Below are 12,654 nucleotides of genomic sequence, written 5' to 3' on the forward strand. Positions count from 1 at the left end.
AGTAGTAATGCTGCTAGTGCCCCTATAAATGTCTCTGCCCCCAGTAGTAATGCTGCTAGTGTCCCTATAAATGTCTCTGCCTATAGTAGTAATGCCGCTAGTGTCCCTATAAATGTCTCTGCCCCCAGTAGTAATGCTGCTAGTGCCCCTATAAATGTCTCTGCCCCCAGTAGTAATGCTGCTAGTGCCCCTATAAATGCCTCTGCCCCCAGTAGTAATGCTGCTAGTGCCCCTATAAATGTCTCTGCCTATAGTAGTAATGCTGCTAGTGCCCCTATAAATGTCTCTGCCTATAGTAGTAATGCTGCTAGTGCCCCTATAAATGTCTCTGCCTATAGTAGTAATGCTGCTAGTGCCCCTATAAATGTCTCTGCCTATAGTAGTAATGCTGCTAGTGCCCCTATAAATGTCTCTGCCTATAGTAGTAATGCTGCTAGTGCCCCTATAAATGTCTCTGCCCCCAGTAGTAATGCTGCTAGTGCCCCTATAAATGTCTCTGCCTATAGTAGTAATGCTGCTAGTGCCCCTATAAATGTCTCTGCCTATAGTAGTAATGCTGCTAGTGCCCCTATAAATGTCTCTGCCTATAGTAGTAATGCTGCTAGTGCCCCTATAAATGCCCCTGCCCCCAGTAGTAATGCTGCTAGTGCCCCTATAAATGTCTCTGCCTATAGTAGTAATGCTGCTAGTGCCCCTATAAATGCCCCTGCCCCCAGTAGTAATGCTGCTAGTGCCCCTATAAATGTCTCTGCCCCCAGTAGTAATGCTGCTAGTGCCCCTATAAATGTCTCTGCCCCCAGTAGTAATGCTGCTAGTGCCCCTATAAATGTCTCTGCCTATAGTAGTAATGCTGCTAGTGCCCCATTAAATGTCTCTGCCTATAGTAGTAATGCTGTTAGTGCCCCTATAAATGTCTCTGCCTATAGTAGTAATGCTGCTAGTGCCCCTATAAATGTCTCTGCCTATAGTAGTAATGCTGCTAGTGCCCCTATAAATGTCTCTGCCTATAGTAGTAATGCTGCTAGTGCCCCTATATATGTCTCTGCCCCAGTAGTAATGCTGCTAGTGCCCCTATAAATGTCTCTGCCTATAGTAGTAATGCTGCTAGTGCCCTATAAATGTCTCTGCCTCCAGTAGTAATGCTGCTAGTGCCCCTATAAATGTCTCTGCCCCCAGTAGTAATGCTGCTAGTGCCCCTATAAATGTCTCTGCCCCCAGTAGTAATGCTGCTAGTGCCCCTATAAATGTCTCTGCCTATAGTAGTAATGCTGCTAGTGCCCTATAAATGTCTCTGCCTATAGTAGTAATGCTGCTAGTGCCCCTATAAATGTCTCTGCCCCCAGTAGTAATGCTGCTAGTGCCCCTATAAATGTCTCTGCCTATAGTAGTAATGCTGCTAGTGCCCCTATAAATGTCTCTGCCTATAGTAGTAATGCTGCTAGTGCCCCTATAAATGCCCCTGCCCCCAGTAGTAATGCTGCTAGTGCCCCTATAAATGTCTCTGCCCCCAGTAGTAATGCTGCTAGTGCCCCTATAAATGTCTCTGCCCCCAGTAGTAATGCTGCTAGTGCCCCTATAAATGTCTCTGCCCCCAGTAGTAATGCTGCTAGTGCCCTATAAATGTCTCTGCCTATAGTAGTAATGCTGCTAGTGCCCCTATAAATGTCTCTGCCCCCAGTAGTAATGCTGCTAGTGCCCCTATAAATGTCTCTGCCCCCAGTAGTAATGCTGCTAGTGCCCCTATACATGTCTCTGCCCCCAGTAGTAATGCTGCTAGTGCCCCTATAAATGTCTCTGCCCCCAGTAGTAATGCTGCTAGTGCCCCTATAAATGCCCCTGCCCCCAGTAGTAATGCTGCTAGTGCCCCTATAAATGTCTCCTCCTATAGTAGTAATGCTGCTAGTGCCCCTATAAATGTCTCTGCCTCCAGTAGTAATGCTGCTAGTGCCCCTATAAATGTCTCTGCCCCCAGTAGTAATGCTGCTAGTGCCCCTATAAATGTCTCTGCCCCCAGTAGTAATGCTGCTAGTGCCCCTATAAATGTCTCTGCCTATAGTAGTAATGCTGCTAGTGCCCTATAAATGTCTCTGCCTATAGTAGTAATGCTGCTAGTGCCCCTATAAATGTCTCTGCCCCCAGTAGTAATGCTGCTAGTGCCCCTATAAATGTCTCTGCCTATAGTAGTAATGCTGCTAGTGCCCCTATAAATGTCTCTGCCTATGGTAGTAATGCTGCTAGTGCCCCTATAAATGACTCTGCCTATAGTAGTAATGCAGCTAGTGCCCCTATAAATGTCTCTGCCTATAGTAGTAATGCTACTAGTGCCCCTATAAATGTCTCTGCCCCCAGTAGTAATGCTGCTAGTGTCCCTATAAATGTCTCTGCCCCCAGTAGTAATGCTGCTAGTGCCCCTATAAATGTCTCTGCCCCCAGTAGTAATGCTGCTAGTGCCCCTATAAATTGCCCTGCCCCCAGTAGTAATGCTGCTAGTGCCCCTATAAATGTCTCTGCCCCCAGTAGTAATGCTGCTAGTGCCCCTATAAATGTCTCTGCCCCCAGTAGTAATGCTGCTAGTGCCCCTATAAATGTCTCTGCCCCCAGTAGTAATGCTGCTAGTGCCCCTATAAATGCCCCTGCCCCCAGTAGTAATGCTGCTAGTGCCCCTATAAATGTCTCTGCCCCCAGTAGTAATGCTGCTAGTGCCCCTATAAATGTCTCTGCCCCCAGTAGTAATGCTGCTAGTGCCCCTATAAATGTCTCTGCCCCCAGTAGTAATGCTGCTAGTGCCCCTATAAATGTCTCTGCCCCCAGTAGTAATGCTGCTAGTGCCCCTATAAATGCCCCTGCCTCCAGTAGTAATGCTGCTAGTGCCCCTATAAATGTCTCTGCCTATAGTAGTAATGCTGCTAGTGCCCCTATAAATGTCTCTGCCTATAGTAGTAATGCTGCTAGTGCCTCTATAAATGTCTCTGCCCCCAGTAGTAATGCTGCTAGTGCCCCTATAAATGTCTCTGCCCCCAGTAGTAATGCTGCTAGTGCCCCTATAAATGTCTCTGCCACGAGTAGTTAATGCTGCTAGTGCCCTATAAATGTCTCTGCCCCCAGTAGTAATGCTGCTAGTGTCCCTATAAATGTCTCTGCCTATAGTAGTAATGCTGCTAGTGCCCTATAAATGTCTCTGCCCCCAGTAGTAATGCTGCTAGTGCCCCTATAAATGTCTCTGCCTATAGTAGTAATGCTGCTAGTGCCCCTATAAATGTCTCTGCCTATAGTAGTAATGCTGCTAGTGCCCTATAAATGTCTCTGCCCCCAGTAGTAATGCTGCTAGTGCCCCTATAAATGTCTCTGCCCCCAGTAGTAATGCTGCTAGTGCCCCTATAAATGTCTCTGCCCCCAGTAGTAATGCTGCTAGTGCCCCTATAAATGCCTCTGCCTATAGTAGTAATGCTGCTAGTGCCCCTATAAATGTCTCTGCCTATAGTAGTAATGCTGCTAGTGCCCCTATAAATGCCTCTGCCCCAGTAGTAATGCTGCTAGTGTCCCTATAAATGTCTCTGCCTATAGTAGTAATGCTGCTAGTGCCCCTATAGATGTCTCTGCCTATAGTAGTAATGCTGCTAGTGCCCCTATAAATGCCCCTGCCCCCAGTAGTAATGCTGCTAGTGCCCCTATAAATGTCTCTGCCTCCAGTAGTAATGCTGCTAGTGCCCCTATAAATGCCCCTGCCCCAGTAGTAATGCTGCTAGTGCCCCTATAAATGTATCCTGCCTATAGTAGTAATGCTGCTAGTGCCCCTATAAATGTCTCTGCCTATAGTAGTTAATGCTGCTAGTGCCCCTATAAATGTCTCTGCCTATAGTAGTAATGCTGCTAGTGCCCCTATAAATGTCTCTGCCTATAGTAGTAATGCTGCTAGTGCCCCTATAAATGTCTCTGCCCCCAGTAGTAATGCTGCTAGTGCCCCTATAAATGTCTCTGCCCCCAGTAGTAATGCTGCTAGTGCCCCTATAAATGTCTCTGCCCCCAGTAGTAATGCTGCTAGTGCCCCTATAAATGTCTCTGCCCCAGTAGTAATGCTGCTAGTGCCCCTATAAATGTCTCTGCCTATAGTAGTAATGCTGCTAGTGCCCCTATAAATGTCTCTGCCCCCAGAAGTAATGCTGCTAGTGCCCCTATAAATGTCTCTGCCCCCAGTAGTAATGCTGCTAGTGCCCCTATAAATGTCTCTGCCCCCAGTAGTAATGCTGCTAGTGCCCCTATAAATGTCTCTGCCTATAGTAGTAATGCTGCTAGTGCCCCTATAAATGTCTCTGCCCCATAGTAGTAATGCTGCTAGTGCCCCTATAAATGTCTCTGCCCCCAGTAGTAATGCTGCTAGTGCCCCTATAAATGTCTCTGCCTATAGTAGTAATGCTGCTAGTGCCCCTATAAATGTCTCTGCCTATAGTAGTAATGCTGCTAGTGCCCATATAAATGTCTCTGCCCCCAGTAGTAATGCTGCTAGTGCCCCTATAAATGTCTCTGCCTATAGTAGTAATGCTGCTAGTGCCCCTATAAATGTCTCTGCCCCCAGTAGTAATGCTGCTAGTGCCCCTATAAATGCCCCTGCCCCCAGTAGTAATGCTGCTAGTGCCCCTATAAATGTCTCTGCCCCAGTAGTAATGCTGCTAGTGCCCCTATAAATGTATCTGCCCCCAGTAGTAATGCTGCTAGTGCCCCTATAAATGTCTCTGCCTCCAGTATTAATGCTGCTAGTGCCCCTATAAATGTCTCTGCCCCCAGTAGTAATGCTGCTAGTGCCCCTATAAATGTCTCTGCCCCCAGTAGTAATGCTGCTAGTGCCCCTATAAATGTCTCTGCCCCCCAGTAGTAATGCTGCTAGTGCCCCTATAAATGCCCCTGCCTATAGTAGTAATGCTGCTAGTGCCCCTATAAATGTCTCTGCCCCCAGTAGTAATGCTGCTAGTGCCCCTATAAATGTCTCTGCCTATAGTAGTAATGCTGCTAGTGCCCCTATAAATGTCTCTGCCTATAGTAGTAATGCTGCTAGTGCCCCTATAAATGTCTCTGCCCCCAGTAGTAATGCTGCTAGTGCCCCTATAAATGTCTCTGCCTATAGTAGTAATGCTGCTAGTGCCCCTATAAATGTCTCTGCCTATAGTAGTAATGCTGCTAGTGCCCCTATAAATGTCTCTGCCCCCAGTAGTAATGCTACTAGTGCCCCTATAAATGTCTCTGCCTATAGTAGTAATGCTGCTAGTGCCCCTATAAATGTCTCTGCCCCCAGTAGTAATGCTGCTAGTGCCCCTATAAATGTCTCTGCCTATAGTAGTAATGCTGCTAGTGCCCCTATAAATGACTCTGCCCCCAGTAGTAATGCTGCTAGTGCCCCTATAAATGTCTCTGCCTATAGTAGTAATGCTGCTAGTGCCCCTATAAATGTCTCTGCCCCCAGTAGTAATGCTGCTAGTGTCCCTATAAATGTCTCTGCCTCCAGTAGTAATGCTGCTAGTGCCCCTATAAATGTCTCTGCCCCCAGTAGTAATGCTGCTAGTGCCCCTATAAATGTCTCTGCCTATAGTAGTAATGCTGCTAGTGCCCCTATAAATGTCTCTGCCCCCAGTAGTAATGCTGCTAGTGCCCCTATAAATGTCTCTGCCCCCAGTAGTAATGCTGCTAGTGCCCCTTATAAATGTCTCTGCCTATAGTAGTAATGCTGCTAGTGCCCCTATAAATGTCTCTGCCTCCCAGTAGTAATGCTGCTAGTGCCCCTATAAATGTCTCTGCCCCAGTAGTAATGCTGCTAGTGCCCCTATAAATGTCTCTGCCCCCAGTAGTAATGCTGCTAGTGCCCCTATAATGTCTCTGCCCCCAGTAGTAATGCTGCTAGTGCCCCTATAAATGTCTCTGCCCCAGTAGTAATGCTGCTAGTGCCCCTATAAATGTCTCTGCCTATAGTCAGTAATGCTGCTAGTGCCCCTATAAATGTCTCTGCCTATAGTAGTAATGCTGCTAGTGCCCCTATAAATGTCTCTGCCACCAGTAGTAATGCTGCTAGTGCCCCTATAAATGTCTCTGCCCCAGAAGTAATGCTGCTAGTGCCCCTATAAATGTCTCTGCCCCCAGAAGTAATGCTGCTAGTGCCCCTATAAATGTCTCTGCCCCTAGTAGTAATGCTGCTAGTGCCCCTATAAATGTCTCTGCCTCCAGTAGTAATGCTGCTAGTGCCCTATAAATGTCTCTGCCTATAGTAGTAATGCTGCTAGTGCCCCTATAAATGTCTCTGCCCCCAGTAGTAATGCTGCTAGTGCCATATAAATGTCTCTGCCTATAGTAGTAATGCTGCTAGTGCCCCTATAAATGTCTCTGCCTATAGTAGTAATGCTGCTAGTGCCCCTATAAATGTCTCTGCCTATAGTAGTAATGCTGCTAGTGCCCCTATAAATGTCTCTGCCTATAGTAGTAATGCTGCTAGTGCCCCTATAAATGTCTCTGCCTATAGTAGTAATGCTGCTAGTGCCCTATAAATGTCTCTGCCCCAGTAGTAATGCTGCTAGTGCCCCTATAAATGTCTCTGCCCCAGTAGTAATGCTGCTAGTGCCCCTATAAATGTCTCTGCCCCCAGTAGTAATGCTGCTAGTGCCCCTATAAATGTCTCTGCCCCCAGTAGTAATGCTGCTAGTGCCCCTATAAATGTCTCTGCCTATAGTAGTAATGCTGCTAGTGCCCCTATAAATGTCTCTGCCCCCAGTAGTAATGCTGCTAGTGCCCCTATAAATGTCTCTGCCTATAGTAGTAATGCTGCTAGTGCCCCTATAAATGTCTCTGCCTCCAGTATTAATGCTGTTAGTGCCCCTATAAATGTCTCTGCCCCAGTAGTAATGCTGCTAGTGCCCCTATAAATGTCTCTGCCTATAGTAGTAATGCTGCTAGTGCCCCTATAAATGTCTCTGCCCCCAGTAGTAATGCTGCTAGTGCTCCTATAAATGTATCTGCCCCCAGTAGTAATGCTGCTAGTGCCCCTATAAATGTCTCTGCCTCCAGTAGTAATGCTGCTAGTGCCCCTATAAATGTCTCTGCCCCCAGTAGTAATGCTGCTAGTGCCCCTATAAATGTCTCTGCCCCCAGTAGTAATGCTGCTAGTGTCCCTATAAATGTCTCTGCCTATAGTAGTAATGCTGTTAGTGCCCCTATAAATGTCTCTGCCTATAGTAGTAATGCTGCTAGTGCCCCTATAAATGTCTCTGCCCCCAGTAGTAATGCTGTTAGTGCCCCTATAAATGTCTCTGCCTCCAGTAGTAATGCTGCTAGTGCCCCTATAAATGTCTCTGCCCCCAGTAGTAATGCTGCTAGTGCCCCTATAAATGTCTCTGCCCCCGGTAGTAATGCTGCTAGTGCCCCTATAAATGTCTCTGCCCCCAGTAGTAATGCTGTTAGTGCCCCTATAAATGTCTCTGCCTATAGTAGTAATGCTGCTAGTGCCCCTATAAATGTCTCTGCCTATAGTAGTAATGCTGCTAGTGCCCCTATAAATGTCTCTGCCTATAGTAGTAATGCTGCTAGTGCCCTATAAATGCCCCTGCCTCCAGTAGTAATGCTGCTAGTGCCCCTATAAATGTCTCTGCCCCCAGTAGTAATGCTGCTAGTGCCCCTATAAATGTCTCTGCCCCCAGTAGTAATGCTGCTAGTGCCCCTATAAATGTCTCTGCCTATAGTAGTAATGCCGCTAGTGTCCCTATAAATGTCTCTGCCTATAGTAGTAATGCTGCTAGTGCCCCTATAAATGCCTCTGCCTATAGTAGTAATGCTGCTAGTGCCCCTATAAATGTCTCTGCCTATAGTAGTAATGCTGCTAGTGCCCCTATAAATGTCTCTGCCCCCAGTAGTAATGCTGCTAGTGCCCCTATAAATGTCTCTGCCTATAGTAGTAATGCTGCTAGTGCCCCTATAAATGTCTCTTCCCCCAGTAGTAATGCTGCTAGTGCCCCTATAAATGTCTCTGCCCCCAGAAGTAATGCTGCTAGTGCCCCTATAAATGTCTCTGCCCCAGTAGTAATGCTGCTAGTGCCCCTATAAATGTCTCTGCCCCCAGTAGTAATGCTGCTAGTGCCCCTATAAATGTCTCTGCCCCCAGTAGTAATGCTGCTAGTGCCCCTATAAATGTCTCTGCCCCCAGTAGTAATGCTGCTAGTGCCCCTATAAATGCCTCTGCCTATAGTAGTAATGCTGCTAGTGCCCCTATAAATGTCTCTGCCCCTAGTAGTAATGCTGCTAGTGCCCCTATAAATGCCCCTGCCCCCAGTAGTAATGCTGCTAGTGCCCCTATAAATGTCTCTGCCTATAGTAGTAATGCTGCTAGTGCCCCTATAAATGTCTCTGCCCCCAGTAGTAATGCTGTTAGTGCCCCTATAAATGTCTCTGCCCCCAGTAGTAATGCTGCTAGTGCCCCTATAAATGTCTCTGCCCCCAGTAGTAATGCTGCTAGTGCCCCTATAAATGTCTCTGCCTATAGTAGTAATGCTGCTAGTGCCCCTATAAATGTCTCTTCCCCCAGTAGTAATGCTGCTAGTGCCCCTATAAATGTCTCTGCCCCCAGAAGTAATGCTGCTAGTGCCCCTATAAATGTCTCTGCCCCAGTAGTAATGCTGCTAGTGCCCCTATAAATGTCTCTGCCCCAGTAGTAATGCTGCTAGTGCCCCTATAAATGCCCCTGCCTCCAGTAGTAATGCTGCTAGTGCCCCTATAAATGCCTCTGCCTATAGTAGTAATGCTGCTAGTGCCCCTATAAATGTCTCTGCCCCCAGTAGTAATGCTGCTAGTGCCCCTATAAATGCCCCTGCCCCCAGTAGTAATGCTGCTAGTGCCCCTATAAATGCCCCTGCCCCCAGTAGTAATGCTGCTAGTGCCCCTATAAATGTCTCTGCCTATAGTAGTAATGCTGCTAGTGCCCCTATAAATGCCCCTGCCCCCAGTAGTAATGCTGCTAGTGCCCCTATAAATGCCCCTGCCCCCAGTAGTAATGCTGCTAGTGCCCCTATAAATGCCCCTGCCCCCAGTAGTAATGCTGCTAGTGCCCCTATAAATGTCTCTGCCCCCAGTAGTAATGCTGCTAGTGCCCCTATAAATGTCTCTGCCCCCAGTAGTAATGCTGCTAGTGCCCCTATAAATGCCCCTGCCCCCAGTAGTAATGCTGCTAGTGCCCCTATAAATGTCTCTGCCCCCAGTAGTAATGCTGCTAGTGCCCCTATAAATGTCTCTGCCCCCAGTTGTAATGCTGCTAGTGCCCCTATAAATGTCTCTGCCTCCAGTATTAATGCTGTTAGTGCCCCTATAAATGTTTCTGCCCCAGTAGTAATGCTGCTAGTGCCCCTATAAATGTCTCTGCCTATAGTAGTAATGCTGCTAGTGCCCCTATAAATGCCCCTGCCCCCAGTAGTAATGCTGCTAGTGCCCCTATAATGTCTCTGCCCCCAGTAGTAATGCTGCTAGTGCCCCTATAAATGTCTCTGCCCCCGGTAGTAATGCTGCTAGTGCCCCTATAAATGTCTCTGCCCCCAGTAGTAATGCTGCTAGTGCCCCTATAAATGTCTCTGCCCCCAGTAGTAATGCTGCTAGTGCCCCTATAAATGTCTCTGCCCCCAGTAGTAATGCTGCTAGTGCCCCTATAAATGTCTCTGCCCCCAGTAGTAATGCTGCTAGTGCCCCTATAAATGCCCCTGCCCCCTGTAGTAATGCTGCTAGTGCCCCTATAAATGTCTCTGCCTATAGTAGTAATGCTGTTAGTGCCCCTATAAATGTCTCTGCCCCAGTAGTAATGCTGCTAGTGCCCCTATAAATGTCTCTGCCCCCAGTAGTAATGCTGCTAGTGCCCCTATAAATGTCTCTGCCCCAGTAGTAATGCTGCTAGTGCCCCTATAAATGTCTCTGCCTATAGTAGTAATGCTGCTAGTGCCCCTATAAATGTCTCTGCCCCAGTAGTAATGCTGCTAGTGCCCCTATAAATGTCTCTGCCCCCAGTAGTAATGCTGCTAGTGCCCCTATAAATGTCTCTGCCCCAGTAGTAATGCTGCTAGTGCCCCTATAAATGTCTCTGCCCCCAGTAGTAATGCTGCTAGTGTCCCTATAAATGTCTCTGCCTATAGTAGTAATGCTGCTAGTGTCCCTATAAATGTCTCTGCCCCCAGTAGTAATGCTGCTAGTGCCCCTATAAATGTCTCTGCCCCCAGTAGTAATGCTGCTAGTGCCCCTATAAATGTCTCTTCCTATAGTAGTAATGCTGCTAGTGCCCCTATAAATGTCTATGCCCCCAGTAGTAATGCCGCTAGTGCCCCTATAAATGCCCCTGCTTCCAGTAGTAATGCTGCTAGTGCCCCTATAAATGTCTCTGCCCCCAGAAGTAATGCTGCTAGTGCCCCTATAAATGTCTCTGCCTATAGTAGTAATGCTGCTAGTGCCCCTATAAATGTCTCTGCCCCCAGTAGTAATGCCGCTAGTGCCCCTATAAATGTCTCTGCCCCCAGTAGTAATGCTGCTAGTGCCCCTATAAATGTCTCTGCCCCAGTAGTAATGCTGCTAGTGTCCCTATAAATGTCTCTGCCCCCAGTAGTAATGCTGCTAGTGCCCCTATAAATGCCCCTGCCTCCAGTAGTAATGCTGCTAGTGCCCCTATAAATGTCTCTACCCCCAGTAGTAATGCTGCTAGTGCCCCTATAAATGCCCCTGCCTCCAGTAGTAATGCTGCTAGTGCCCCTATAAATGTCTCTGCCTATAGTAGTAATGCTGCTAGTGCCCCTATAAATGTCTCTGCCTATAGTAGTAATGCTGCTAGTGCCCCTATAAATGTCTCTTCCTATAGTAGTAATGCTGCTAGTGCCCCTATAAATGTCTCTGCCTATAGTAGTAATGCTGCTAGTGCCCCTATAAATGTCTCTGCCCCCAGTAGTAATGCTGCTAGTGCCCCTATAAATGTCTCTGCCTATAGTAGTAATGCTGCTAGTGCCCCTATAAATGTCTCTTCCTATAGTAGTAATGCTGCTAGTGCCCCTATAAATGTCTCTTCCTATAGTAGTAATGCTGCTAGTGCCCCTATAAATGTCTCTGCCTATAGTAGTAATGCTGCTAGTGCCCCTATAAATGTCTCTGCCTATAGTAGTAATGCTGCTAGTGCCCCTATAAATGTCTCTTCCTATAGTAGTAATGCTGCTAGTGCCCCTATAAATGTCTCTGCCCCCAGTAGTAATGCTGCTAGTGCCCCTGTAAAGATGGATATGCGCCATCCTAGATGCGGTTTGATCTTATACTGATAGCTTCCCATAGATTGATGTGCTGCAGTGGACTACTATTCCCATCATACGTTGGATGCCAGTAACATCTCTGATGGGGATTACCTTTGGCCGCTGCTCCTGTATACTGGCGCCCACTATGTGCTTGATACATCAATGCTTTTCTCTACCCACTTCATTGGGAGACTGCTGCCATTGGGCAGGGGAAGCTATCCTTGTCTCTGGGTGTTATTTCCAGTGCAGACATAAGACCTGAGGGTATGAGATGAAGTGACAGTGCAGTGTCCCAGAACAGCCATTCTTATTCTCATATTTTTATTATAACTGCTTCTGTTCTGGAAAGCTATGGTCCATTGCAAACTGCGTGTATTGTGTCCCCCTTCTCAGTATTCAGGTCTGCTATTCCATTCATTTATTGCATGTGTATTCAGGTATCAGTGTCTAATGGTATTATGTCGCCTCCTAGTGTTCAAGGATGGTACTCCTCATGTATATTCCTCTGTATATGCCTAATGGTGTGATGATGCAATGGCTGGATGTCACGTGACTGTGCCCTGCTTCCATGGTAACACCAATGGTCATCGAGCTTTTGGCTGGGGTTACCATGTGACTTCCTGTGCTACCTCAGTCTATTCCCTGCCATAGAGGGGGTAGGTGGTGAGTCCAATCTTGTCCTCCACCATCAGGAGACAAGTTGTGCTTTTATCCTCTCTCTCCCTGCTAAGAGAGAGACCTGCGTGTGCTCTGCTGCTCCAGTCCGCTGGCTGTGTTCCTGTCTCAAGTCTCAAGATTCTCATCTGGGTGTCGATTCTTCAGTCATTCTTCAGTTCCTCTCATCATCATCTCCTCAAATCATCATCAGCAAGTATTTCATTCAAGTCTCATTCCACCCAGCATCTCAGCTTCAGTATCACTACTACTCCCATCATTCAGCACGCTACTCTCACAGCCTATTGCAGCATCACCCATTACTCTGCCTTATTCCCGGTTGCATCCGGAGAGACTGTTACTACTAGTTATCACCGTTACAATAAATATACAACTACCGTTGTTTCTGAACCTTGGCATTGGTGTGATCATTGGTGCCCTGACTAAGGACAACGAAGAATCGCACGCCCAGTATTCCCGCATGGTCAGGAGCCCGGTTTCCAGCTGTATCACCCTCGTGCCTACACCGTGACCACACTACATCCTACAGCTGCCCCAGTTCCTGCACCCTCACAACAACTGCACTGCGGAAGTGGCCCCCAGGGGCCAGGGCGTGGCATTTGGCGTCACGAACAGGATCACGTTTGCATTGTGTGCCCCAAGACTGTGCCGCAGCCCCAAAAAGACTTTGCCATATCACCATGAGGGTAATCGAGGCACTCAG

The sequence above is a fragment of the Dendropsophus ebraccatus genome, chromosome 11 (genome assembly GCF_027789765.1).
Source record: "Dendropsophus ebraccatus isolate aDenEbr1 chromosome 11, aDenEbr1.pat, whole genome shotgun sequence".
In the NCBI taxonomy this organism is placed as follows: domain Eukaryota; kingdom Metazoa; phylum Chordata; class Amphibia; order Anura; family Hylidae; genus Dendropsophus; species Dendropsophus ebraccatus.